The 27,530-nt window shown below is 45.4% G+C and overlaps 1 long non-coding RNA gene across 1 annotated transcript; it reads left to right on the top strand.

Moving 5' to 3' along the window:
• On the top strand, positions 1 to 27,530 carry LOC309544343. The gene is made up of 3 exons (XR_014224849.1): positions 1 to 111; positions 24,656 to 24,786; positions 27,316 to 27,530. It is a non-coding gene; the product is annotated as an uncharacterized lncRNA (long non-coding RNA).

The raw sequence follows: 27,530 nt of genomic DNA on the forward strand, positions 1-27,530 counted from the left end.
TTGAACGCAAGACCTGCTATATACAAACTGCAATCAACCAGCAGTGGGTTATTGCAAATCCGTACTATTTACAAGCAAAGGTGTGTTACCTGGAGGAGGAAAGTGATGAAGGTAACTTCTAAATGACTTGTGTATCACTTACACTTAAATATCTGGAGTGAAATTAGTTTACATGTTAGAAAAGGAAATGTTCCTATAGAATTACTGTTTTGTGGGAAATGCTAAGGAGATCTGGAGCAAACAAAGGCGGTGTTTGATAGTGACATTAATAATGATACCTGAGTAAACAAAGTGCGAGTATTGCGGTAATCATTGTGAATCAAGATTACCAGAACGTTTTGACCAATGTTTGCCGTGATTAGGTAACTCTAACTTGTCATTACCTGCTGCTTGGTTCTGCATTTGCCAGCTGATGCCAACAAAAAGTCTTTAAATCCTTTATTCAATAGGAAAGAACATATCAAAATGTAGACATGTGTAACGTGTTACAGACACGTAGAGCAGGACATCATAAGGTATCCATACAAGGTACTGTAAGCTATACGAGATACGAATATAGCTGTCTTCCCTCTTAAGTTATCTTTTTTAAATATTTGAAAGGGCTAGAATGTATCTTAGAAAAATGAGTAAAGCTAAGATACGGATAGACAGGGTTAGGGAAGGGAAAGAAAGGGAAAGAGCTTAGGAGAAAACCAGCAGAATTCCACAGGTAGGGATTGGGTTGGGTTGGGGGGAAAGAGAGCAGGGGAGAAGAGGCTCGTCCAGATACTTCCCCTTCCACCCTCATTATCCAAGCAGCTAACTCAGTGGATACCTAAAAGTGCTAGGGCTCAGGATGGAGTTTCCGGTAAAGAAGTTAATGGAGTTTGACCTCAATTTAGCGCTACCGCTGCAGGAGCTGCTGGTGATGATGGATCCTCTGTTCTGCCCCAACTCTCTTAAGCGCTCGGTCCCCATTGACACACTTGGTCTTAGATTTAAAGCCATTTACACCTGTGGACTTATGGGTAATGGGCTACTGCACTAAGAATGCACAGGAAAAAGGCCCCAAACTGCATGGGGATAATTAAAAAAATGTATTAAAGCAAAGTAAACAATAAAAGGATAATTAAAAAATGTATTTATATAGGCTTAAGAACACTATGAAGGGTGAAATGGTTAATTACCCATTAGCTGACACTCAAAAGTTATAGCAAGACTAAACTAAACTACAGCTGGATAAGGAGAGTCTCTAAAGAATCTCAACCAATTCAGAAGATTTATAAAGGGTACTGGTGTACACTTTGTGCATACAACCCCAACAGTAAGTGGGTGTATGAGTATTTAGTGGATGGGGTACCCTTGAAGGTGCCTGAAAGTCCCTGGCGCCTGGAATTCAACATTGGCTGGTTCTTGGTGAGGCCCTTCTTTAGGTGATGCACTGTCCATTTAGGAGTGGGGCAGAATGATAAGGGACTGGTTGCCAAGTAGGGCAATCTCTATTTGGACTAACAGTGTGTGGCGGGCATTTAGGATGCATGGTTTAGCTCACCGCTTCCTGGCAGGTCCTAAGGGCTTGGCTATCGGCAACTGCAGTGATCAGGTCCTGAATCCTCATAGGCCACAGTCTCTCAGATCAGACCTTGAAGATACAGTGATGCTATCTCTCACCTCAATTTTTGCCTGGGAAATCAGTGAAAACTCTCCTTCTCTCCAAACAGGAAACTGTGGGAACTGATGTCCGGCAGTCATAGTCTCCATTAACAAAGATGATGCAGCACCCCTTTCAAGAACTATAATTCCCATCAAAAATATAAATTAATCCCTCACCTGTGAAGGATTGATTTATTTTTCAGTGTCTTGTAATAGAGGACTTGGTGCCAGAGGACTACTGTGTTGAGTCTCCTTCCTAGTTTTTTTACCCAGAGAGAAGAGGGAGGGATAATTATAAAGCCCGCTCCCATGCGGGGACACAGGTACATGCTTCAGTGCTTCACAGCTGCTCCTGTCAGCAGCGGTGAGGAGAAAGTCTGCATATACATATACCCGCAGCTGTGTACTAAACTGGTGTAGGATGGCAGAGGATCACAAGCCGACACCAGCTGGGGGGAGCAGTCAGATGAGTGGAGGGATCGTCTGCCCTGGCTACATCGATAAAAGCCACCAGGGTCTCCAATTTTTTAGACGTTTTCTTCTTGCTCCCTCAGAGCCATGGTGAGCTCCTTCATTTGTTGTAATTCTGTGACCCTAGCTTGCCACTGTGAGATAATAGGGTGCAAGATTTGTTTCCACATTGCTGGGATTCAGGCCTTCGCAGCATTCAGGAGGTGTTTGAGCAATGAACCCTTGTATTTCCTAATGGAAAGAGGGGTATCATACAGTAGGTAAGCTGCTGGGGATATTTCCAGAGGCATTGAGTTCTAGAGAATCCCAGAATTCCCTCAACTTGGGACATTCCCAATGGATATGTGAAAGGGTTCCTTCAGCCCCTAGGCATCTCCAACAATGGTCTGACACTTGTGGGAACATCTGATGAAGGACATTGGGTGTCCTGTACTATCTAGTCTGAAATTTTTAGCTACTTTCTTGATATTTACAAGCAATGGATGCGAGAAAAGGACTATACTGTCTTTTTGAGCTTGGGAGAACACAATTCCTTGGTCATCTTCTCAATGTTTTAGAAACAGTGGCTCACTTTTAATCTCCCTATCAGTAAAAAATGAGTAAAAGAGGGATGAAGAGTGTCTTAGGGGAGTTCTGTCCAACAAAGAGTCCTTATGAATGACACAATGACAATGACACAATGACAAACCAAATAAGTGCATTTTTATTATCATTCTTATATAAAAAGAGATTATAGTGCACCTTCAGGAACTACAGTCTGAGTCATATTTGTAATATTTACCTTAATCTCAAATTTGATACGGGTTTTACAGCTTTTCCTATTTGCTGGTCCATATTTAATGATTAGAATTTTTTATACAAATTTGTAGATTGTGAGGAACTAATAGACTTGGACTGAGAGAAAAAACACATCACCAGAGTGCTGCCTGTACTGCGCATGTGCCCGAATACAGCACTACAGGCAGAACTCTGGTGCTGTGTAAAGGGGCATGCATGTGGGCGGGGTAAACTGTGCTCGCTAATGCCTGTGCTTACAGGCAGAGGCCACATTCATGAAATCAGCATTAATACGGCACTCCAAGATAGAAGCGAGCAAGTTCTCCTCCATGTAATTGACTCGTTGTGTACAATGCACTTTACAGTGATTCATACTTTCTTAGCTGTATTCATTAAGCGTGAACTCTCTGCATGTTTCTGAGCTTCTGTATTTCCAGGAATCCTCTCTCTCTTATGTGACATACAGGCTAGATACACAGTGGCTCCATGCCATGATGTGGGTCCTGTGTATGGGTCACCGGTCGCTAGGGAGGGTGTTAAGCTCAGAAACTCCCTCACTACCAAAACTCTCCATTATCTCTGCTAAGTCACACTATTCTGCTGGCTGGCAGCTATAGCACCCAATACTCCTCCGGTTACTCATGGAAACGGCAATATAGCCTTTTACTTTTCAGCTTTCACCACTTGTTAACCCTTTATAGTGTTCTCTTGAACTCCTTTCCCCCCCCCTGCTCTTTTGTACTCTTTACATGTACGTCTTTTCCCAGGAACGTCAGACCAGACGTTCTCTTGGAACATAATCCCAACTCCTCCTAACTCAGGCTTCTCATCTGATACATTAATGCAATGTTAAAAGTCCGTACAGCAAAAGTCCATCTGAGAGGAGTCCACTTCAGGTACACCAACTGGGTATCCATAAAAGGGAGGACACATGTCAAGAGTAGAACTACATTCTGCAGCATTCCTTCCTGTACATTCCCACGTGGAAGGCCAAAAAGACCCTGATAGGTTGCCTCCCCTTGTATTTATAGCCCTCCACAAGGGGGCAGAGCTCTAGTCCCTTCCTAGCCCCCTGGGCAGCCTGCTAGCACATTAAAGTGCTTACACAACTCTTAACCCATACCAAACCATATCTCAACAGAAAGTAAGGTACCACATACTCCAGTAGGCGACTGCCTACATTCACAGTATGGCAGCGCACACAGAATCATTGGACATATAGTCCTAAAGATCAATGACAGGGTGCACTTCTGTTTGGATGTTTTGGGGGTCCCTTACCTTATTTTCAGGGCATTTTTGATTCCTTCTCCCCCTCTCTGCGGCCGCCGACATCACTTCCGCCTTTGCATTGCGTCCTGGGAGCTGTTTGTCATCACTCCCAGGAGGCTGGAATCAGGAAGAACTCCCCGAACACTCCCTGGAATCAGGAAGAAAGACACAGCAGATTAAACTGCGGCTTCAGATGCCCACATCTAAGATGGCCGCGCTCAGACAGCGTTTTTAAAAGTAAGATTTTGACTAAAATCCAATACCTTGTAAGTATGAGAATAGCGGTTCTGTAAAGGGCAATGGATTAGTATTATAGGAGTATTTTTAGTTAAAAAGGTATTTGAGGCCGGAACTCCGCTTTTATTACATTCACATCGCAGCTCCCCTCATATCGTAGCCCCCCTATCTGCACCCACCATAAACATCAGAGGCCACCTATACATCAGAGCCCCCCCCCCCCCATTCTAAATTAGAATCCACTATTCTCTACTTTCTGTCTTTCCTTTCAGTCCTCCTGATCAGCTCACCCTCCTTGTAGTACAGCATCAGATCACAGAGTACAGTCTCAGCCCATCCTCGGTCACATACTGAGCTGTCTTCTAACTCACAGACAGCCTTCCTTCATAGTAACTACTCATGTCACAGACAGTTTACAGGTGTCACAAGATTCTTTGGGGGCAGACAGGGTCAGGGCCTAGTACAGCCCTGGCCATCCCTACTGCTGAGTCAAATGGTGTTCCCATTCAAAAAGCGCCATGGGCATGTGCCATACATGCTATACCCTGGATATGCAACTGAACTGAGGTCATAAATGTCCCTGAATAATTTAAGAGCTCTTTCAGCATTTTATTAAGTTACATAGCAAACTTTTTTTTTGACCTGAAGTCCACAACTAAATTGTTTATTCTGTATTGTAATGTAAAGGATGGGATTTTTGAGGCACAACTATTACATAAAATCCCTATATTGTAGATAAATATAAAACATGCTAATATGCCACACAACATTTCATAAAATATATCCATGATACAGTCTTGTTCATAGGTTTCACCACAACATTTTGTAATAGTAGTTGTCACAACCTTCCTGGAGTCTTGCAGCAGTGACGGAACCCAATTGCAATGGAACAGCATTCCTTTACAACCACGACCCTCAGGAGCACTTGGAAGTGGGGACAGGGTCCCGAAGGGTCTGTGGTGGCACGGAGGCCTTTAATTGGAAGAAGCAGAAAGCGAGGTCAGTCAATCCGAAGTCAGGGCAATTGGCTGGCAAAAGAAGTCAGGTGGCAGGCAAGGAGAGTCAAACAGAATATCAAGGGTCAGGCACCAGGAACAGGGGCTAAGAAACAGGACAAAAGGCAGGTATACTAGAGCAAGGAAAATAACCAAGCACTGACTGGAAGGGGTGCTTGGTTTAAATAGATCAAATGACCGACCACCTCCCACCAGTAGGTGGGGCACACAGGAGCTTTAAAGGGAAGTCAGGGACCCGGTGCCATTTTGATTTGCACCATAGTCCCTGACCTTCCTTCCCCTACCAGACCAGCAGCCCTCCACCTCCTCCCTGTGGAGGAAGACGGGTCCACATGGCGACCATTATCTTGCCGCGACAGCGTTTTATTTCCGCAGACCTCGGCGGCGAGAGGGAGAGAGGGAACTGCCGCATACCCAGGAGAGAGGTCTCTGAGAGCCGCAAGTGCCTTGACTCCGCCACGAGGACGCCACGGGTGCCCAGGAGTGGATAAGTACACAGCAGTGGCGTGACAGTGCCCCCTCTCTAGACGTGACCTCAGGGTGTGAAATAGGGTTGGCCGACCCGGGTGTCTCCTGTGGAAAGCTCTAACCTATGGGTCATACCCCTGTGTCACTTTCTCACGTACCTGACTGATGAGCCCGATAGTGCAGAGGAAGGCCTCCCTTACGTATCAGACTCGCTGCCCCTGGTAGAACAGACAGGTGGCACAGGGGGGGGCAGAATGGTATGAGGGCCTGGCGGGCAGCTCCTAGGTCCCAGATACTTTAGAGGAGACAACCAGCAGGTAGGAGGATCCAAACAGCAGGCAGGCTGAAGGCTGGAATGCCCGAGTCCACTCTCATGCTGGGGCTCACAGGCAAACGGATCAGTTCACAGGCCGGGTCAACAACAGGCGAGCGGCATGGAATCCAAAGGAGCAGGCAGGTTCAAGGTCAGAGGTGAGCCGAGGTCAGGTGCAGGCAGAAGGCAAGGGAAGTCCAAAAGTCAAGCCGGGTCGTAAAGGAGATCAATTCACAGAAGCAGGTAAACAGTAGCAGGGGTCAGACCCATGACACCCTTCCAGTGGATGAGATACTCCAGATTTCCCCTATGAAGTCTGTAGTTGAGGATCTCCTGGACTTCAAATTCTTCAGAGCCATTTACAACCACTGGAGTGGGTAGAGCAACAATACGGGAAGGGAATCTGTTGGGTTTCCATGGTATTAGGAGGAACACATGGAAAACCGGGTGTAGCCGGTAGGTGGAAGGGAGATCTAGACGGACAGCCACCGGAGATATGATCTCGGTTACAGTGAAAGGCCCTATGTAGCGTGGTCCCAACTACCATGAGGGGCAGGACAAATGCATATGCTGTGTAGACAGCCAGACTTTGTCCCCTGGCACATAGGTGGGTGCTGGGGACCTTTTCTTGTCGGCATATCCTTTGTAGTGTTGTTGTGCTATTTTCAGGGTCCATTACAACATATGCCTTTGTTGTCTGAGTTTGTTCAGACTTGAGGCTACATCGGGTACTGTATTAGGACAAGGCAGGTAAGAAAAGGCACATAGATGGAACCCATAGTTGGCATAAAAAGGTGTAATTTTGCTGGAGTGGTGCATGTGGTTGTTATAGGAGAACTCTGCTGCGGGAAGCAAAGATGGCTAATCGTCTTGAAGATGCGTGGTGAACAGCGAAGGTATTGTTCTAACATCTGGTTGGTACGTTCTGTTTGTCCGTTAATCTGAGGATGATAATCTGAAGATTAACAGCGCTGAATCTTTAGGTGACAACAAAAATGGAACCAGAAACAGGAGGTGAATTGAGAACCTCAATCAGTGATTATGGTTTGGGGCAATCCATGTAGGCAAAATATGTTTTGCAGGAACAAGGAGACGGACTTGCCGGCAGATGGGAGTCCTATGGAAGGAATGAAATGTGCCATCTTTGTGAATCTATCCACTACCACCATGATGGTGTGGTGTTTGTGTGATAGGGGTAGACCCACAATAAAGTCAATGGCTATGTCAGTCCATGGCCCTTGAGGAACTGCCGGAGGTTGTAGAAGGCCCACTGGTTTTATCTTTGGGGTCTTTGACCGGGCACATACAGTACATTGCATGAGAGGGCGTAATCCCTGATGTCCGTCTTGATAGAAGGCCACCAAAAATAACGGCTAATGTTTTCAAGTGTCTGGGTAACTCCTCCATGGCCCACTGAGAGGGTATCATGGAACTGGCCAATTACCTCAGACTGGAGTGAGGGTGGTACATACAGCTGTTCGTTGTGGTACCACAATCCTTGTTTCTGGGTCAGAGGAGGTACAGTAACCGGCGGTTGGACCGCTGAGTTGCGTATACGACCTAGGAGTGAGACCTGTATTGTTAGGAATTGTGTGGGGGTAGAATGTTTTTTTGGGTGTGATCTATTGAGTCTGTTTTTTCATACATGTGTGACAGGGCATCCGCTTATGGATTCTTTGACCCAGGGCGGTAGGTGATCTGCAAGTTGAATCTGGAGAAGAACAAGGCCCAGCAGGCTTAACAGGAATGTAGTCTTTTGGCAGCACGTAGATACTCTAGATTACGGTGGTCTGTAAATATGGTTATAGGTAAGGGTGCTCCTTTAAATAGATGGCGCCATTTTTCTAGAGTGCCCTTGACCTCAAGAAGTTCCCTTTTGCCCACATCGTAGTTCTTTTCAGCGGGCAGGAGTTTCCAAGAGTAGAATGCTACGGAATGGAGCCGGTCATCCTTCTCTCCTCTTTGGGACAGGATACCTCCAATGGCAATATTGGCGGCATCTACTTCAAAGAAGAAGGCCCTTGTGGTATCGGGCTGAATGAGGATAGGAGCTTGGGTAAACAGTCTCTTTAGTTTCTCAAAGGCTTCTTGAGCTTGGCTGGTCCATGTGAACTGGTCGTGTTTCTTAGTCAAGGCTGTTATGAGGGAACATACCTGGGAAAAACCTCTGAAAAAACGCCTAAAAAAGATGGCGAATCCCACGAATTGCTGTACAGACTTCTTGTCTTTGGGTATAGGCCATTCCAGGATAGCTGTGATCTTATGGGGATCCATTTGTATTATGTACCCCAGGAATTCCACTGGTTCAGTATCAAAAACACATTCCTCCAATTTAGCATAGAGTCTGTGCTCATGAAGAAGGAGAAGCACTTGCCTCATGTACTCATTGTGTTCAGCAGGAGAAGGCCAGGATGTCATCTAGATATATTACAATGAAAGAATCTAGTATATCATGGAAGACATCATTCAGAAAGTGTTGGAATGTAGCCAGAGCATTGCAGAGCTGTCATGGTCTTACCTTCTTGCTGTTCTCCTTCGTTTGACATGTGCTGGCGGCCATCTTGGTTTCTGGGTTTCTTGTAGCCTCCTACCCTGCGGCTCCTCCTTCCCACTGGGAGGAGCTGGATGCCTAGCTCATATATATAGGAGGTCTGTGGCTTCAGTTCCCTGCTTGGTCCTCCTGTGTTCACATGCTTCTAAGACTGCTGCTGCTGCTGGTTCCTGATCCTGGCTTCGTCTGACTACCCTGCTGGTTCCTGATCCTGGCTTCGTCTGACTACCCTGCTGGTTCCTGATCCTGGCTTCGTCTGACTACCCTGCTGGTTCCTGACCCCTGGCTTCGCAAAAGACTCTGCATCAGTTTCGCCATCCGTTTGGACTTTTGCTTTACAGCTTGTTTTTCAATAAAGCTTTCTTATTTTCACTTATCTGTTGTTGTACGTCTGGTTCATGGTTCCGTGACATTAGGACCAAGCCATGAATTCTGACGGTACAGGGCCATCCTCGCTACCCACGCTGGTTGCCAGACTTGATCAGCAGGATCACCTGTTGGGTCGGTTCGCCGTGGCGTTGCAAACCCTGCTTGAACGCACGGTACCACAGGCCATGAATTCTGACGGTACAGGGCCATCCTCACTACCCTCGCTGGTTGCCAGACTTGATCAGCAGGATCACCTGTTGGGTCAGTTCGCCGTGGCGTTGCAAACCCTGCTTGAACGCACGGCTCATTTCGCTCCCGTTGGCGATGGGTCGGTTGTCGCTCCTGGGCCCGCTCCTACTGCCGCTCCGGTTGTTGCGCCAGAGTCTACCCCGACACCTGTTGTTGCGCCTGCGGTGTTTCGGGGTATGTCCGGTTCTGCCCCCCTTCCACAGCGCTTTGGGGGAGAGCCAACTCAGTGCCGAGGTTTCCTTAACCAGGTGGGCATTTATTTCGAGTTGCTGCCACATGCCTTTCCTACTGAGAGATCAAAGGTGGGCTTCTTAATCTCGCTGCTCTCGGACAAGGCCTTGGCCTGGGCCAGCCCTTTATGGGAGAACAACAATCCGGTGGTTGCCGAGTTTTCCGGTTTAGTTGCTTCTCTTCGGAAGGTATTCGATGTGCCGGCTCGTGCTGCCTCTGCTGCAAAGCTCCTTATGTCCATCAGACAGGGTTCACGATCCGTAGCTGAATACGCCATTGAGTTTCGTACCCTGGCAGCAGAGGTGGGCTGGAATAATGAGGCTCTGGTCGCTGCTTTCTCTCATGGTCTCTCGGATGCCTTGAAGGATGAGGTTGCAGCTAAGGACCTACCAGTGGAGCTCGAGTCTCTTATTTCTTTCCTGATTTTGATTGACACCAGACTCAGGGAGAGACCTTCCTTTAAGGAGAGTCTGCGGAGGCCTCCTAACAGATTGGCGCCTACCTTTGTTGTCCCACCCGTGCCTCCCTCTCCTCCCACGCCTCCTGGGGATGACTTGTCTGGGGGTGAACCCATGCAGCTGGGGTTTGCTCGCCTGTCCGAGGGGGAGAGGGTACTCCGGAGACGCGAGGGCCGATGCATGTACTGTGGTCTCGGTGGGCATTTTCGGTTGGCATGTCCGAACCGTCCGGGAAACGCTCGCACCTGAGATCCTGTCGGGGGCAGATCTTGGGTGGAGTCTCCTCGCCCCCGGTTTCCCGTGTTGACAAACCACTGATCACTGTTGTCCTCTCCTGGGTCGGGGGCTCGGTGACGACCCAGGCGTTGGTGGACTCTGGTGCTGGTGGTTTGTTCATTGATAGTGTATTCGCTGCCGCCAATTCCATTCCTCTGCAGGCTCGAGGTTCTCCTCTGGCTCTTGAGGCGATAGACGGCAGACCCCTTCTGCCGCCACACGTGACTCATGAGACCCTTCCAGTGGGGTTAGCCATTGGTGCTGTTCACAGAGAGTCGGTCTGCTTCCAGGTTATTTCGTCTCCACACTACTCGGTGGTCTTGGGGTACCCCTGGCTCCAGAAGCATAATCCGATTTTCGATTGGAGATCGGCCGAGATCCTCTCGTGGTCACCGCAGTGTGGGGCTAGTTGCATCCATGGGCCTGTCAAGTTGCTGTGTACTTCCTCGGACTCTCTGTTGCCCCCTGAATACGAGGAGTACCGGGATGTATTCGATAAGGTGCGCGCGGTTGCCCTACCTCCGCACCGCCCATACGATTGTGCCATCGAGTTACAATCTGGTGCCGTTCCTCCCCGTGGCAAAGTCTATCCACTGTCGGTAGCGGAGAATGAGGCCATGGAGGAGTACGTGAGGGAGGCGCTTTCACGCGGACACATTCGCAAATCCTCGTCCCCGGCAGGGGCTGGATTTTTCTTTGTGAAAAAGAAGGGCGGTGAGTTGAGGCCTTGCATCGATTACAGGGGTCTCAATCGCATCACGATCAAGAACGCTTACCCGATACCCTTGATTTCCGAGCTGTTCGATCGCCTTAAAGGGGCCACGGTCTTTACCAAACTCGACCTGAGGGCGGCCTATAACCTCGTAAGGATCAAGGCGGGCGATGAGTGGAAGACCGCGTTTAACACCAGGACCGGTCATTATGAATCCTTGGTTATGCCCTTTGGGCTATGCAATGCGCCCGCAGTCTTTCAGGAATTCATCAACGATGTTTTCCGTGACCTGTTGCAGCAGTGTGTGGTGGTCTATTTGGATGACATCTTGGTATATTCTGAGTCCATGGAGACCCACATTCTGGATGTCAAACGAGTGTTGCAACGGTTACGAGAGAACAAGCTGTTCGGTAAGCTTGAGAAATGCGAATTTCACCGATCCCAGGTAACCTTCTTAGGTTACATCATTTCCGCTGAGGGGTTCTCCATGGATCCTGAGAAGGTTTCGGCTGTCTTACAGTGGCCCCAGCCCAGTGGTCTTCCGGTTGCACGGTTTGCCCAAGGAGATTGTGTCGGATCGGGGGAGTCAGTTTGTGTCCAGGTTCTGGCGCGCCTTTTGCTCCCAGTTGGGGATTCATCTCTCCTTCTCCTCGGCCTACCACCCTCAGTCCAATGGGGCCGCAGAACGATCCAATCAGGCCTTGGAGCAATTCCTTCGTTGCTATGTCTCCGATCACCAAGACAATTGGGTTGACCTCCTGCCTTGGGCTGAGTTTGCCAGGAACACGGCGGTGAACTCTTCCTCTGGGACGTCTCCCTTCATGGCCAACTATGGGTTCCAACCTGCCGTGTTACCGGAGGTATTCTCTCCCCAGGATATTCCGGCTGTGGAGGATCACCTTTCCGTCCTACGTGCTTCTTGGGTACAGATCCAGAGGTCCCTTGAGGTCTCTGCGCAGCGCCAGAGACTCCAGGCTGATCGCAGACGAGCGCCTGCTCCTTCCTACCAGGTCGGAGACCGTGTATGGTTGTCTACCCGCAACCTCAACCTTCGAGTGCCCACTCCCAAGCTGGCGCCTCGCTTTGTTGGTCCCTTCCGAGTGCTTCGCAGGGTAAACCCGGTAGCCTATGCCCTTGCGCTTCCTCCTGGCATGCGGATCTCCAACGTGTTTCATGTCTCCCTGTTGAAGCCACTGGTGTGTAATCGTTTCACTTCCTCGGTTCCTCGGCCTCGTCCAGTCCGAGTGGGCAATCGTGAGGAGTATGAGGTGAGCAATATCCTGGACTCACGCCTGGTCCGCGGTCGGGTGCAGTTTTTGGTTCATTGGCGTGGTTATGGTCCAGAGGAGCGTTCCTGGGTTCCCTCCGCAGATGTCCATGCTCCTGCCTTGCTCCGAGCCTTCCACGCACGCTTCCCTCAGAAACCGTTCTTTACTCCGCGGAGGAGGGGCCCTTGAGGGGGAGGTACTGTCATGGTCTTACCTTCTTGCTGTTCTCCTTCGTTTGACATGTGCTGGCGGCCATCTTGGTTTCTGGGTTTCTTGTAGCCTCCTACCCTGCGGCTCCTCCTTCCCACTGGGAGGAGCTGGATGCCTAGCTCATATATATAGGAGGTCTGTGGCTTCAGTTCCCTGCTTGGTCCTCCTGTGTTCACATGCTTCTAAGACTGCTGCTGCTGCTGGTTCCTGATCCTGGCTTCGTCTGACTACCCTGCTGGTTCCTGATCCTGGCTTCGTCTGACTACCCTGCTGGTTCCTGATCCTGGCTTCGTCTGACTACCCTGCTGGTTCCTGACCCCTGGCTTCGCAAAAGACTCTGCATCAGTTTCGCTATCCGTTTGGACTTTTGCTTTACAGCTTGTTTTTCAATAAAGCTTTCTTATTTTCACTTATCTGTTGTTGTACGTCTGGTTCATGGTTCCGTGACAAGAGCCCAAAGGGCATGACAAGGTATTCAAAGTGTAACACGTAACACGTAACGTGTCCTGAATGCCGTCTTCCACTCATCTCCTTTACGAATACAAACCAGATTATATGCACCTCGTAGATCTAATTTCGAGAATATTTTCGCTTTCTTTAATCTATCTAGGAGCTCGGGTATCAGAGGTAGGGGATATCGGTTCTTAATAGTGATGCGATTCAGGGCACGGTAATCAATGCATGGGCGAAGACCTCCAACTTTCTTACCAACAAAGGATATGCCTGCTCCTGGTGGGGATGTGGAAGGTTTGAGGCTATCAGAGATATACTCCTTAAGGTGTGTGAGCTCAGCTTCTGAGAAAGGGAATGTGCATCCATAGGGGATAGGAGCGCCTGAGAGCAGGTCGATTGGACAGTCATATGGATGTCTCTGGGGTAATCGATCCGCATTCTTCTTGTTGAAGACATCTTGGAATTCCTTATATTTGTCTGGTAAGGCGACTGGAGGGTCGGGATTCATCGTGAGCAGATGCATAGGTGTCTCCTTTAAGCAAGTGGTGGTGCAAAAGGTGGAAGAGATGGTGAGTGTGCGTTTAATCTAGTCTATGGCCGGGTTGTGGATGCAGAGCCAGGGAAGGCCAAGGATAAGTGGAAACATTAGTGAAGGTACAATATCCAAGCTGATAGTCTCTTTGTGGTGACCAAGGAGGAGGCAGATGGGGCCTGTTTCATGTAGTACAGGTCCTGTCTTGATAGGAGTCCAATCTACCACATACAGTGATAAAGGGTGTGACTTTAGTTGCATAGGCAGATGATGGGATCGTACCAAGGTCTGATCTATGAAACAGCCACTGGCCCCTGAGTCGATGATGACTGTTATCTGGTGATTTCTACTTCCCCACTGGAGAGAGAGAGGAACAAATAAATAAGAGGAGGCGGATGGAACAGTGGACGTCCAGGAAGAAGGGGCTATGGATTCCTTCCCAGGTGAGGTTGCGGGTCGGACCGGCCATGATTGTAGTTGGTGATCGGCTTTCCAACAGTAGAGACAAAGTCCTTGAGAGTGACGTCTCTTGCATTCCTCCTCAGTTAGTGGACGAAGGACCATGCCTATTTGCATGGGTTCCTCAGAGGAGGAGGAGGTGGAAGGTGGGGCAGAAGCCACAAGACCTGAGAGACCCAAGGACCGTAAATTAGCTGGAAACTGTCTCTCACTTCTTCATTCATGGAAGCAGCAATCTAATTGGGTGACCAGAAGGATCAGACCTTCCAAGGAAGTGGGTACCCCAACTCTGGCTAGTTCATCTTTTAAGGTCTCGGATAGGCCTAGTCAGTACTGTTCTATCAGGCCAGTTTCATTATAACCTGTGTCAGAAGCCAACTACCGTAAATCCATGATGTAGTCCTCTGTTATCATTCATATTCTCGGAAAATTGGCCAAGAAACCATAAATTCTGCAAGGGTATGTAAATCTATGAGCGCAGCTGTATATGTGAATCGGGCCTGAAATTAGAAACAAAGGCTTAGAAAAGACTGAGGCAAACTCTTTAGGGACTCCAGGTGCTTTTTCATATTTGTTTCTGGAATACATCAATGTAAAGCTACGGTGACGCATTTAACCACTTAAGCACCGGAAGATTTTACCCCCATTCCGACCGGGGGGTATTTTGCAATTCGGCACTGCGTGACTTTAACGGACAATTGCGCGGTCGTGCGATGCTGTACCTAAACGAATTTGACGTCCCCACAAACAGAGCTTTCTTTTGGTGGTATTTTATCACCTGTGCGATTTTTTGATCATGCGCTATAAACAAAAAAAGAGCGAAAATTTTGCAAAAATAACAATATTTTTCACATTTTTTTATATGAAATTCCCCCCCCCCCCCCCAAAAAATGTAAAAATCTAAATTTTTTAACATTTTTGGTAAATTTGTTTTCTGCTACCAATGCTTGGTAAAAAAAATCACAATAAGCGTATTTTGATTGGTTTGCGCAAAAGTTATTGCGTTTACTAACTAAGGGAAAGATTTTTGTAATTTTTGTTGTTTTTTTTTTTTTAAACGAGTAATGGCGGCGATCTGCAATTTTTTTTTGCGGGACTGCGACATTGCGGCGGACAGATCGGACCCTTGACTGACATTTTTGACAATTTTGGGGGTACCAGTGACATTACTACAGTAATCAGTGCAATAAATATGCACTGTTACTGTAAAAACGACACTGGCAGGGAAGGGGTTAACTTTATTGGGGAAGGATGGGTTAAATATGTCCCTAGGGGCGTGTTTCTATTTCTAACTGTCATTGGACATGGCTACTGGTGTAAGAACAGAGATCAATGGTCCTACATAGTAGAACCGTTTGATCTCCATTTTTACACAGGGGAGAATGACAGGCGGCTTTGTTTACATTAGCCGCTTGCCTTTCTCCCTTCACGGCGCACGATCGCGAGTGACCGGCGGACATCGGGTCTGCCGGTCACACGCACTAACTTCTTAGGGAACGAGCCGGGGCGGGCGCACGCCTCCGCGGGTGCGCGCTCGCCCGCTATTGGCTCACAAGCCAGTGACAGGCTAGTGACGTACCCATATGTCACTTTGCCTGGCCGGGGCTGACCGCCGCAGTATATGTACTTGCGGCGGTCGGCAACCGGTTAAAATTGTGTAAATGTCACAAGCACCACCTTATTCCAATTTACACAGGAAAAATTCCCCTGGATTTGGGATTTTTTAGGCACACAAATGTAATTGATTCAAAGATCTATGCAAAATTTTTTATTATTTATTAAAGTGAAAAAACATATGAGTGTATAAACAATAAAAGCATTACAGGCATTATATAACCATCAAGAAAATAACCATGACCATAAGATGACAGGAACCAATGCCCAATATATTTCGGAAAGTCAATTTCCTTCTTCAGGGGAGGTTCAAATTGGAAAGTGTTCTGACAACAAAAAACAACAGCAATATAATTATGTCTTTATACATTGTGAAGGTATAATACACAGCACAAATATTAGCATAGCATCATATACATACATTGTTATATGTTTATTTTGAAATAGCTTGTATATCTGTCTATGTTGAAACAGAAAAACACTTACATGGTTAATCTTGCGATAGGTGTAAAGCCTGTAGGGTAGCTAAAAACAAAGCTGGTTCACCGCAAATGTGGATTCACTGTCATGAACAGATATGTCCCATAGGTCAGACAAGACCACTATATTGGAATAAACCGTGGGATGATTTCAAATGTAGACCCCCTGTCTCCAGGTCAGTGTGGCCACCTGAAGTCCCAAAAGGAAGGCCGTAACGCCAGAAGACTGACAATATGGACCAACTAAAAAGGGAAATATATAGTAAATAGGGGATATATTAATTGTAAAGTGAGTTTCAAAGCTCCAAAGTCAGACACCTGGGTCATCAAAAAGATGGAGTCCAGTGTGTCCCATAGGGAAATGTAGGGGATAAAGGTTACCTGTGCGACAATGACAAAGCGGACACCACACCTGGGGATCAGCCAGCGCAGTCCAAGGAGTATGGAAATGAAGGGAAAATGAATGTATTTATATAGTACCTTTATCTTGGCCGGATTGTCATCAGCTGGCGCTCAGCCTACGGGGCTTCCCGGACCGTGGACCCCAGGACAGCCCCGCCATGAGGAGTGCGCATGACTGGCGTCATAGCGCTGGTGGAACCGGAAATGGCATCCGCGCTCCACCGGCACGGGTCACGGAACCGGAAGCAGAGATCTGCATCCGGTTTCCGCTTGGCTGGCTCAACCCATGTCTGCAGTGATGTGCAGTGGGCAGGACCAGCCAAAGACAACGAGCGCCAATGGCGCTCTGTCTCCCCGTGCCGGGGGGGCCACAGAGGAGGAGAGAAAAGGGGGTGCACATATAAAAATCATCCAATAATGGTTAATTGTAACTTTGGCATTAGATTAGATTCATACCGAATATCTTGGCAAAATACAGTCCCAAAAATATCCGGAAGATAAGATTAACAAAAATGAGTAAGAATAAGTGGATACTTCAGTGGAATCTAGATATTAATTGTCTGACAGTGAATGTTCCTATGCAGTGAAACGGAATTAACTACTCCTTTGACAAGTATATACATAGAGAAAGATACATAGGGTGAATGTAGTAGACACTTAATAATGAAAAGATGGTATATATAGAAATATAGAAATGATGAAATACTGATGGTGACATAAAGTACAGATGAGGGTGGACTAAGTCTATGTCTCCATCCCCCACCGAAGTGAATCCCTCTAAGAATGGTTTGAACGACATTGCTTCATTCAAACCAGGGGGCTCAGTGGCTCTTAAGGAGTGTATCCATCTCAGCTCAAGTTGGAGGAGACTTTTGTTCCAGTCTCCTCCTCTGGAGCTGGGATGGATACGATCCAAAATTAGGAATTTAATTTTGGGGAATTGTCCCCCATGAACACAAGCAACGTGACGTCCCAGAGGGAGCTCAGGGTCTGGCTTGCGCATACTGAGAATATGACGATATGCGCGTCGCCAGAACTCCTGTTTAGTTTTTCCTATGTAAAAGCATCCGCATGTACATAGGAGTAAATAGACAACACCGATCGTGCGACAGTTCGCAAAATGTCGTGCCTTAAAGATTTGGCCATTAGGTAGACTGGGAAATTTTTTGGTCAACATGTAGCCACAGTAGTGGCATGAACCACATATATAGGTACCCTTATACTTACAACACGTTGTGTCCCTGCTATTATATTCACTCCGGACAAGCTTGTCACGGAGCGCCGGAGCTCTTTTGTAAGTAAAACCTGGTGTGCTGGGAAGATATTGTCCTAAAATAGGATCAGAAGTTAATAAGTGCCAGTGTTTGGTCACTAATTTTTTGATTTTCTTGTGTTGGTACATGTAAGGGGTGATTATCCTGATGTTATTACTATCATTGGTGTTGTTACGTTTACAAGGATTTAAAAGTTCCCGTCTATCACTAAGGAGAGCCCTTTTATACGCTTTCTTGAGAGACATTTTAGAGTAGCCTCTTCGTGTTAGTCTTTCGCGCAAATCATTTGCAGCGAGTTGGAATTTTTGCAAGTCGCTGCAATTGCGTCTTAAGCGCAAGTATTGGCTAATTGAAATCGATCGGATTAATGGCTCAGGATGAAAACTTGAGCCATGGAGGATGGTATTCCCCGCCGTAGGCGGGGAATACCATCGATAAAGGCTACTGTGTAGGGTACCATCCTCTCCTTTGAAAATCTCAACATCTAGGAACGTGACGCGGTTAGCATCCCAATTCATAGTGAAGAGTAGGTTGAAATCGTTCCTGTTCATTCTTTCCAGGCATGTGTATAATAATTCAAGGGGACCCTCCCAGATGAGGAACACGTCATCAATGTAACGCGTCCACATGGAGATGTGGTCCGTGTACAGAGACAAGGTCTCATCATCTAGGAAGGATGCCTCCCACTCACTTTACAATTAATATATCCCCTATTTACTATATATTTCCCTTTTTAGTTGGTCCATATTGTCAGTCTTCTGGCGTTACGGCCTTCCTTTTGGGACTTCAGGTGGCCACACTGACCTGGAGACAGGGGGTCTACATTTGAAATCATACCACGGTTTATTCCAATATAGTGGTCTTGTCTGACCTATGGGACATATCTGTTCATGACAGTGAATCCACATTTGCGGTGAACCAGCTTTGTTTTTAGCTACCCTACAGGCTTTACACCTATCGCAAGATTAACCATGTAAGTGTTTTTCTGTTTTTCTGTTGTTTTTTGTTGTCAGAACACTTTCCAATTTGAACCTCCCCTGAAGAAGGAAATTGACTTTCCGAAATATATTGGGCATTGGTTCCTGTCATCTTATGGTCATGGTTATTTTCTTGATGGTTTCATGGTTATTTTCTTGATGGTTATATAACGCCTGTAATGCTTTTATTGTTTATACACTCATATGTTTTTTCACTTTAATAAATAATATAATTTTTGCATAGATCTTTGAATCAATTACATTTGTGTGCCTAAAAAATCCCAAATCCAGGGGAATTTTTCCTGTGTATTCTTATTAGGGATGTGGCACTTTTCCTTGGATCACCTGCCACGAGCAAACTCCCTCCTTGTTCCAATTTAATACCAGTGTTAAATAAAATATTTATTAGGTCTTCTTTCCTTTTGTCACCACCAACCATCTTAAAGTTTTTTGAGAACTTGGAAATGCCTTAAAGTATAACTAAAGGCAAAACTTTTTTTTAGTTTTGGATAGAGTGGAGAGGGATTAGAACACTTGTCAGGTTTTTATTGTCGTCGGTGCCCCCGTTAGTTAGATTCTCCCTCTCTTTTTTTCCTGTTTACCATCCTCATTCAAAGTGAAAGTAAAAGAAAATCCCCAATTTTGTGTTGTCCCTAGAAAAGTAATAGAGGGGAAATCTTCCAAAGAGGACACTAGTTCTGGTGACCTGGGGGTTCCCAAGGAATTTCCTTAATTTGCAGTGATTTCCTCTCACTTCCTGTTTGGCTATGGGACAGGAAATGAAGGGAAATCTTGCAATGGGACACAGATGGCATAAAAATTTGACAGGGGTTATAACCCTCACTTGCTTTATCCAAATAAAAAAAGCTTTGCCTATAGTTCTTCTTTAACCACTTGCCGACCGCCGCAAGTACATTTACTGCGGCGGTCAGCCCCGTACAGGCAAAGTGACGTAGTACTACGTCGCTAGCCTGTGAGCCTGTAGGGGGCGAGCGCGCGCGTGCCACCGGAGGCGCGCTCCCGCCCCTGCTCGTTCCCTAACATGTCTGCGCGTGTGACCGGCGGACCCGATGTCCACCCGGTGCAGAGGGAGAAAGGCAGGCAGCTGATGTAAACAAAGCCGCCTGTCATTCTCCCTGATCTAACTGCAGAGATCATACGATCCTGCTATGTAGGATCGTATGTCTCTGTGGTTACATCACTAGCCACACCCCTTTACAGTAAGAAGCACGCCCCTAGGGACAAACTTAACCCCTTGATCACTAATAAAGTTAACCCCTTCCCTGCCAGTGTCAATTTTACAGTAACAGTGCATATGTATAGCACTGATTACTGTAGTAATGTCACTGGTACCCCCAAAAGTGTCAAAAATGTCAGTCGAGGGTCCGATCTGTCCGCCGCAATGTCGCAGTCCCGCAAAAAAAAATCGCAGATCGCCGCCATTACTCGTTAAAAAAAAACAATAAAAATGACAAAAATCTTTCCCTTAGTAAACGCAATAACTTTTGCGCAAACCAATCAAAATACGCTTATTGCAATTTTTTTTTACCAAACATATGTAGCAGAAAACAAATTGGCCTAAAATGTTAAAAAATTTAGATTTTTACATTTTTTTTTGGGGGGGGGGGGGGATTTCATATAAGAAAATGTGAAAAATATTGTTATTTTTTCAAAATTGTCGCTCTTTTTTTGTTTATAGCGCAAAAAGTAAAAATTGCACAGGTGATCAAATACCACCAAAAGAAAGCTCTGTTTATGGGAAAAAAAGGACTTCAATTTAATTTGGGTACAGCGTCGCACGACCACGCAATTGTCCGTTATGGCAAAATAGGACCTGGTCAGGAAGGGGGTAAAATCTTCCAGGGCTTAAGTGGTTAAAGTGTATGTACAGTAAACCCATAATTTCATATTCCTGATACTGTACCATGTACTTGTATGAAAAAGTATCTTATTTTCTTTGTATTGCTTCCTTAGTGTGAAATCCCTGGTGTTTCTGTCAGTCCCTCTGCTGTCCTATAAAAAAAACTCTAGCTATGCTTGGAACTCAGCTTGCGCTGCTCCAATGATCAGACTTGTCCTGACATGTCCCGCAGAAACTTTGACTGGGAAACTCAGTGTACTTCTTCTGTTTTTCTCCAGAGAACAGAGAAAATGTGATCACTTAGGCCCCTTTCACACTATTGCAACGCAATTTTGCCGCGATTTCGCGGCGCGATTTTTGCCGCGATTTTGAAAGCATGGGCAAGGCTATATGCCTCAAAATGCATTAAAATCGTGGCAAAGTAGTGCAGGAACTACTTTGAAGTCGGTGCGACTTCAAAATGCACTGATATGAATGGGGCTCATTGAAAATAATGGAAAACGACTTGTCATGCGATTTTGCGGCCCAAAATCACGGGACAAGTCGCTCTAGTGTGAAAGAGGCCTTATCAAAAAAAAAAAGGAAAATGGTATTTCTAAAGGTTTTTATATGTATACACAAAAATGTTGCCTTTCATTTCTGCTTTAAACAGAATGGGTTGTTTTACAAGGTGAGGGTTTACAATCACTTTAATCCCTGTACAAACATAACATAAAGTAAACATAAATAAAATAAAATAAATAAATAAAACATGAAACAAATAGAGCTAAAGAATCACAACCTATATGCAACAATAACTTTTTACATGTTTGATTTAGGTCAGTTGCTCTAAATTCTTGAAACTAGATACAGCTAGCCTAGACTGATTGATGTATTTAAAACGAGAAATGGTCTTGTTAAATACGTTGATTTTCCTGTTTTATATTGCAGTGAGCTTAGAAAATCTCTACAGTCATCAGTAAATATTGTCAGCTTATCTAAAGTGATATCAAACTGTTTTTTAATCACTTAATCTCAGGAAGGTTTTACCCCTTCATGACGAGAACATTTTTTGCTATCCAGCACTCCACTATTTGAACTGGCAACTGCGAGGTCATGCAACACTATATGCAAATTTAATTTTTATCTTTTTTCTTCACACAAATAGAGCATTCTTTTGGTAGTTTTTATTTTTTGAGATACAGTATAAACAAAAAATAGGCTGAAATGTTGAAAAATAAAACCACAATGTTTTCTCTACTTTCTATTATAAAGCATATCCAAGAAAATCTAATTTCTTCATGAATTTAGGCCACAATGTATTCTGCTGCATGTAAATAAAAAAAAAAACCCCAATAAGTGTACATTTATTGGTTTGCGCTAAAGATATATTATCTACAAACTATGGTATATACAGTATACTGAAAGCTTTTAATTTCTGACAGCCTATCATATTTCTTGAGGTGCTAAAATTCCAAGGCAGTACGAAATCCCCCCCAAACAAATGACCCCTTTCTGGAAAGTAGACACCCCAAGGTATTGTCTGAGAGACATGTCGAGTCCATGGAAGTTTTTGCAAAATTAAAAAAAAAAAAAGTTTCCTTTTACACAAAGTTGTCACACATGCCATGGGTATATGTGGAATTACACCCGAAAACACATTCTGCTACTTCTCCTCATGGACCTTTCCCTGCTGCTAGTACTGTCCCTGACAGACGAGGTACCTGTCCCTGACAGACGAGGTACCTGTCCCTACACTACCCACTTTCAATTGTGCGCCAAAACCTAGGGAGCAGGGACAAGAGTCATCTGGATGCAGTGTAGCCAACCAAAACACTGTCTCCAGGAACCAGGAAACTACAGAAAAACCAAGTTTCCCCTGACTTCTTCTCCAAGTTGTGATGTTGCTCTGGTAGGGAACCACCTACAGTGGAAGCAGCGGATTGCACCTGCCTACAAGTTTGAGCTAGAAATTTAATGAGATATTTCTCACGCATGCATTGGGTATATGTGGAATTACACCCCTAAACACGTTCTGCTACTTCTCCCGAGTATGGGGATACCACATGTGTGAGTCTCTTTCAGAGCCTAGCTGCATACGGGGACCCAAAACCAATGACCACCTTCAAGTTTTCATATGGTGTAATTTCCTCATTTCACTTCCCGACTACCTATTACAGTTTTGGAGGCCCTAAAATGCAAGGACAGTTCAGACCCCCCCCCCCCCTCAAATGACCCCTTTTTGGAAAGTAGACACCCCAGGGTATTTGCAGAGGGCATGTCGAGTCCATAAAGTTTTTGTACAATTACAAAAAAAAGGCTTTCTTTTTTTATACAAAGTTGTCACTTTAATGAGAAATTTTTTACACATGCCATGGGCATATGTGGAATTACACCCCAAAACTCATTCTGCTACTTTTACTCATGGGGGACCTTTCCCTGCTGCTAGTACTGTCCCTAACATATGGGGTACCTGTCCCTACACTACCCACTCACAATTGTGCGCCAAAACCTGGGGAACGGGGACTTCAAAAGCTGACCCAAGATGGCCACCATGGGTCACCTGGCTGCGTTTTTGTGTAGATCCCCTTTAGAGCAGGGTCCCCATAGATCCTTTTTAGAGCAGGCCAGGGCAGGTTCCTTTATAGATCCTCCTTTACAGCAGGCCCGGGTGAGGTCCCCCATATAGATCCCCCTTACAGCAGGCCAGGATGAGGTGGGGGATCTATATGGGGGACCTCACGTCACCCTGGCCTGCTGTAAGGGGGGATCTATATGGAGGACCTGGTCCCCCATATAGATCCCCCCTTACAGCAGGAGAGGCAAGGGCAGGTTCCCCATAAAATAGATCCCCTTTACTTCTCAGTCACTAGTACAGTACAGTCAGTACTACTACTCTTACCTTTTTTTTCACCTGTCCCCAGGCATTGAGGCAAGGTTTTCTTGCAGCACCACAGACCGGCGTCACCAAACTTCAGGCTCTCTGGCCTCTCCCCCCCCCCCCCCCCTTCTTTGCTGAATTGCTGTCCTAGTGTGATGTCCTGTCGTCGTCCTCACCTCGCCGGCTTCTTCTGCTGGTTCTCTGCTGGCCTTGTTCTCTCCCGCGCTGCGCTGGGCGGCCGCTGCAAGTCCCTCCCCCAGACAGTCCCTCACCAAGTGATCAGTCCGCACCGCACGCCTTTCTCCCCCCACCACTCCGCAGTGGGCGGCTCCGGCTGGATCGGATTCAGTCTGGAGCTGAGCGGCCGAGCCGCCAAGCCGAAGCCAGCCAGTGAGCCAGGGGCAGAGCAGACAAAGTGGTGGGGCGGCGGCCACGGGGGGCTTGAGGGTGATTAGGGTGTGCCTGGGCACACCCGGCACACCCCGTGCGCACGCCTATGATTATTTTAGTGAATATCTAAATACCTTTTCTCATAAGCAGTATATAGCAGGCTTGTGACTTCTATCAGTGTCTGGATAAAGCTTGTAGGAGGAATTTTCATTCTACTCTGACTGTCCTATGAGGCTGCAGGACCCCTGACCCTGTGTCTTGACAGTGTGGATGGGAGAATCCTTCCACTGTGGTATTGAATTCTACCAGCATGGGAGCCTTCCCAGCCATCAGAGTACAATTATCAGTGTTGCTGGCTATAGCTGGTGGCAGTGATTGATTAGAGAAAAGTTATCACACTGTAATTTTGTAACAGTTGAAAGGAAGCACTGAGGGCTGATCTATGCCAGGCTTTTGAGAAAAAATACAGGAACTGGTATTCACATCATTGTGTCATTTCTCAGCCAGTGCATGAATCAAGGAAGTAAATGCTAAACCTTGGATGATGCCTGAACAAAGATGGTACAATCCATCTGATAACAAAAAGCAGAAAAAGGCATTAACAGGGGAGTTATCAGGCATCTAACAAGATTATTTCGCCAACACCAGCCTCTCTACATGAATGATGACATTTATATACAGTACTATACATAACTGTGAATTCTATGTAGATTGATTCCAAAGGTATTTTTTTCTTTTGCAAGCATTGATTGGCAGGAACCTAGAATTTATACAAAACAGATCTCTTTGATATTTTGTGCTGGTAAAACCATATCCAAAAATAATGGATATTATTCATGTTATCCAGGTAAATGTGACATAATCTATTATGCAGACCCCACTGGACTGAGAGACAATGTAGTAGCCTTGCTTTTCAATACCAGCAACGATGCATTCCAACTAGCCTACACAGAATCCCCAAAAGGAGTGCACCTCAAGGTACAGTTTCAATCGGTGATTTTCTGCAACGTCTATATACAGTATATTTACCAGAGGTTTTTGTATCCACATTAATGTCTTTACGGCTCTAAAAACATTGATGCTGGTTCATGAAACTTGGAGCAAATATAAGAGGTTGTGTTTATAGTCACGAATACCAAAAATAAATTAAAAAACAGACTGCTTGCATTTGATTCACTGGCAAAAATGTGCTTGCATGTTAAAATTACACTAAACAATATTCTTATTTTTCAAAAATAATCCAAAAGGGAAAGAACAAACCTAGACTGTAAATGTATATCAGAGATGCAAACCTATACAAATGTGTAAGCAGGTGCTTACAGGTGTTGGGTTTAAGGCAGCTGTAGTTTTGGAGGCTACCTGGATTGGAAGGGGTTAAGCGGACTCTGTGTTTTCCCGGGATTTTCTGGGCTCTGCCCTCCACCCTGTATTGTATATAAAAAGGGGGAAAGCCCCGCCTGGGGAGCTGAGCAGCCTGCATAGAAAGAACAGGGAGGTCAAGCCAAGAGATGTAATCACCGGCAGCTGTTTTGATTTCAACCAAGAACACTTTTGACAGGATGGGAATGCAGGAGATAAAATGGGAGACAAATATCACTTGATATCACTTGATAAAAGGAAGTGCCATGGCATGATCAGTATTCTTTGATGAAAAATGTAAATTTGAAAAGATTTAAATAAAATTTGAAATTACATTATGTCAAATCTTACCTTATATTTTAGAGATGGGGTTAAGAGCTACTTTAATTATGTACTGGCTAACTGTTGCAGATCGAGATACTCACAACCAAGAACTACAATTGGATTTGAGTCCTGCATATTTTGTATATGCATTTACGGTGCCTTGAAAAAGTATTCATATCCCTTGAAATTTTCCACATTTTGTCATGTTACAACCAAAAATGTAAATGTATTTTATTAGGATTTTATGTGATAGACCAACACAAAGTGGCACATTACTCTGAAATGGAAGAAAAATAATAAATGGTTTTCAAAATTTTTACAAACATCTGAAATATGTGGCGTACATTTGTATTCATTCCCCTTTACTACTTACTGTATACCCCTAAGTAAAATCTAGTGGAACCAATTGCCTTCAGAAGTCACCTAATTAGTAAATAGAGTGCACCTGTGTGTAATTTAATCTCAGTATAAATACAGCTGCTATGTGAAGCCCTCAGGGGATTGTTAGAATGAACAAACAGCATCTTGAAAGCCAAGGAACACACCAGACAGGTCAGGGATAAAGTTGTGCAGAGGTTTGAAGCAGGGTTAGGTTATAAAATAATATCCCAAGCTTTGAACATCTCAGGGAGCACTGTTCAATCCATCATCCAAAAATGGAAAGAGTATGGCACAACTGCAAACCTACCAAGACATGGCCATCCACCTAAACTGACAGACCGGGCAAGGAGAGCATTAATCCGAGAAGCAGCCAAGAGGCCCATGGTAACTTTTGAGGAGCTGAGGAGATCCACAGCTCAGGTGGGTGAATCTGTCCCCGGGGCAACTATTAGTCATGCACTCCACAAATCTGGCCTTTATGGAAGCGTGTCAGGTAGAAAGCCATTGCTGAAAGAAAGCCATAATAAGTCCCCTTTGCAGTTTGTGAGAAGCCATGTGGGGGACACAGCAAACATGTGGAAGAAGGTGCTCTGGTCAGATGAGACAAAAATTTCACTTTTTGGCCTAAAAGCAAAATGTTGTGTGGCAGAAACCTAACACTGCACATCACCCTGAACACACCATCCCCCACCGTGAAACATGGTGGTGGCAGCATCACGTTGTGGGGATGCTTTTCTTCAAAAGGGACAGGGAAGCTGATCAGAGTTGATGGCAAGATGGATGGAGCCAAATACAGGGCAATCTTAGAAGAAATCCTGTTAGAATCTGTAAAAGACTTGAGACTAGGGCGAAGGTTCACCTTCCAGCAGGACAACGATCCTAAACATACAGCCAGAGCTACAGTCAAATGGTTTAGATGAAAGCATATTCATGTTTTTGAATGGCCCAGTCCAGACCTTAATCCAATTGAGAATTTGTCCCAAGACTTAAAAATTGCTCTTTGCAGACGCTCTCATCCAATCTGACAGATATTAGCTTTATTGCAAAGAAGAATGGGCAAAAATGTGACTCTCTAGATGTGCAAAGCTGGTAGAGACATACCCCAAAAAGACTTGCAGCTGTAATTGCAATGAAAGGTGGTTCTACTAATATTGACTCAGGGGGGCTGAATACAAATGCACGCCACACTTTTCAGATGTCTGTTTGTAAAAAATTTGGAAAACCATTTATCATTTTCCTTCCACTTCACAATTATGTGCCACTTTGTGTTGGTCTATCACATAAAATCCCAATAAAATACATTTACATATTTGGTTGTAACATGACAAAATGTGGAAAATTTCAAGAAGTATGAATACTTTTTTAAGGCACTGTATGTAATGTCTTATTGGATGAATAATCATTTGTGCCATTAGTATTAATATATATTTTTTTCTTCTTCAGAAAATTCAAGACCAGCAAAATGACAGCACACATCTCTTCATTCTGAAATATGCTGGCAATGAAACATATCAATTTTGCTGCAAAGATAACCAAAACCTCTGGCTTTGTGTTAAAGGTGAAAATCTTGACTTACACCACTACGGAGATCCAAAAGTAGAATACGAGTTTAAAATATCACGTGTGTAGTTATTTCTGTATTTTTTCCTAAATATAAG

The sequence above is a fragment of the Pelophylax lessonae genome (genome assembly GCF_965119305.1).
Source record: "Pelophylax lessonae genome assembly, chromosome: 1".
NCBI classification, from domain to species: Eukaryota; Metazoa; Chordata; class Amphibia; order Anura; family Ranidae; genus Pelophylax; species Pelophylax lessonae.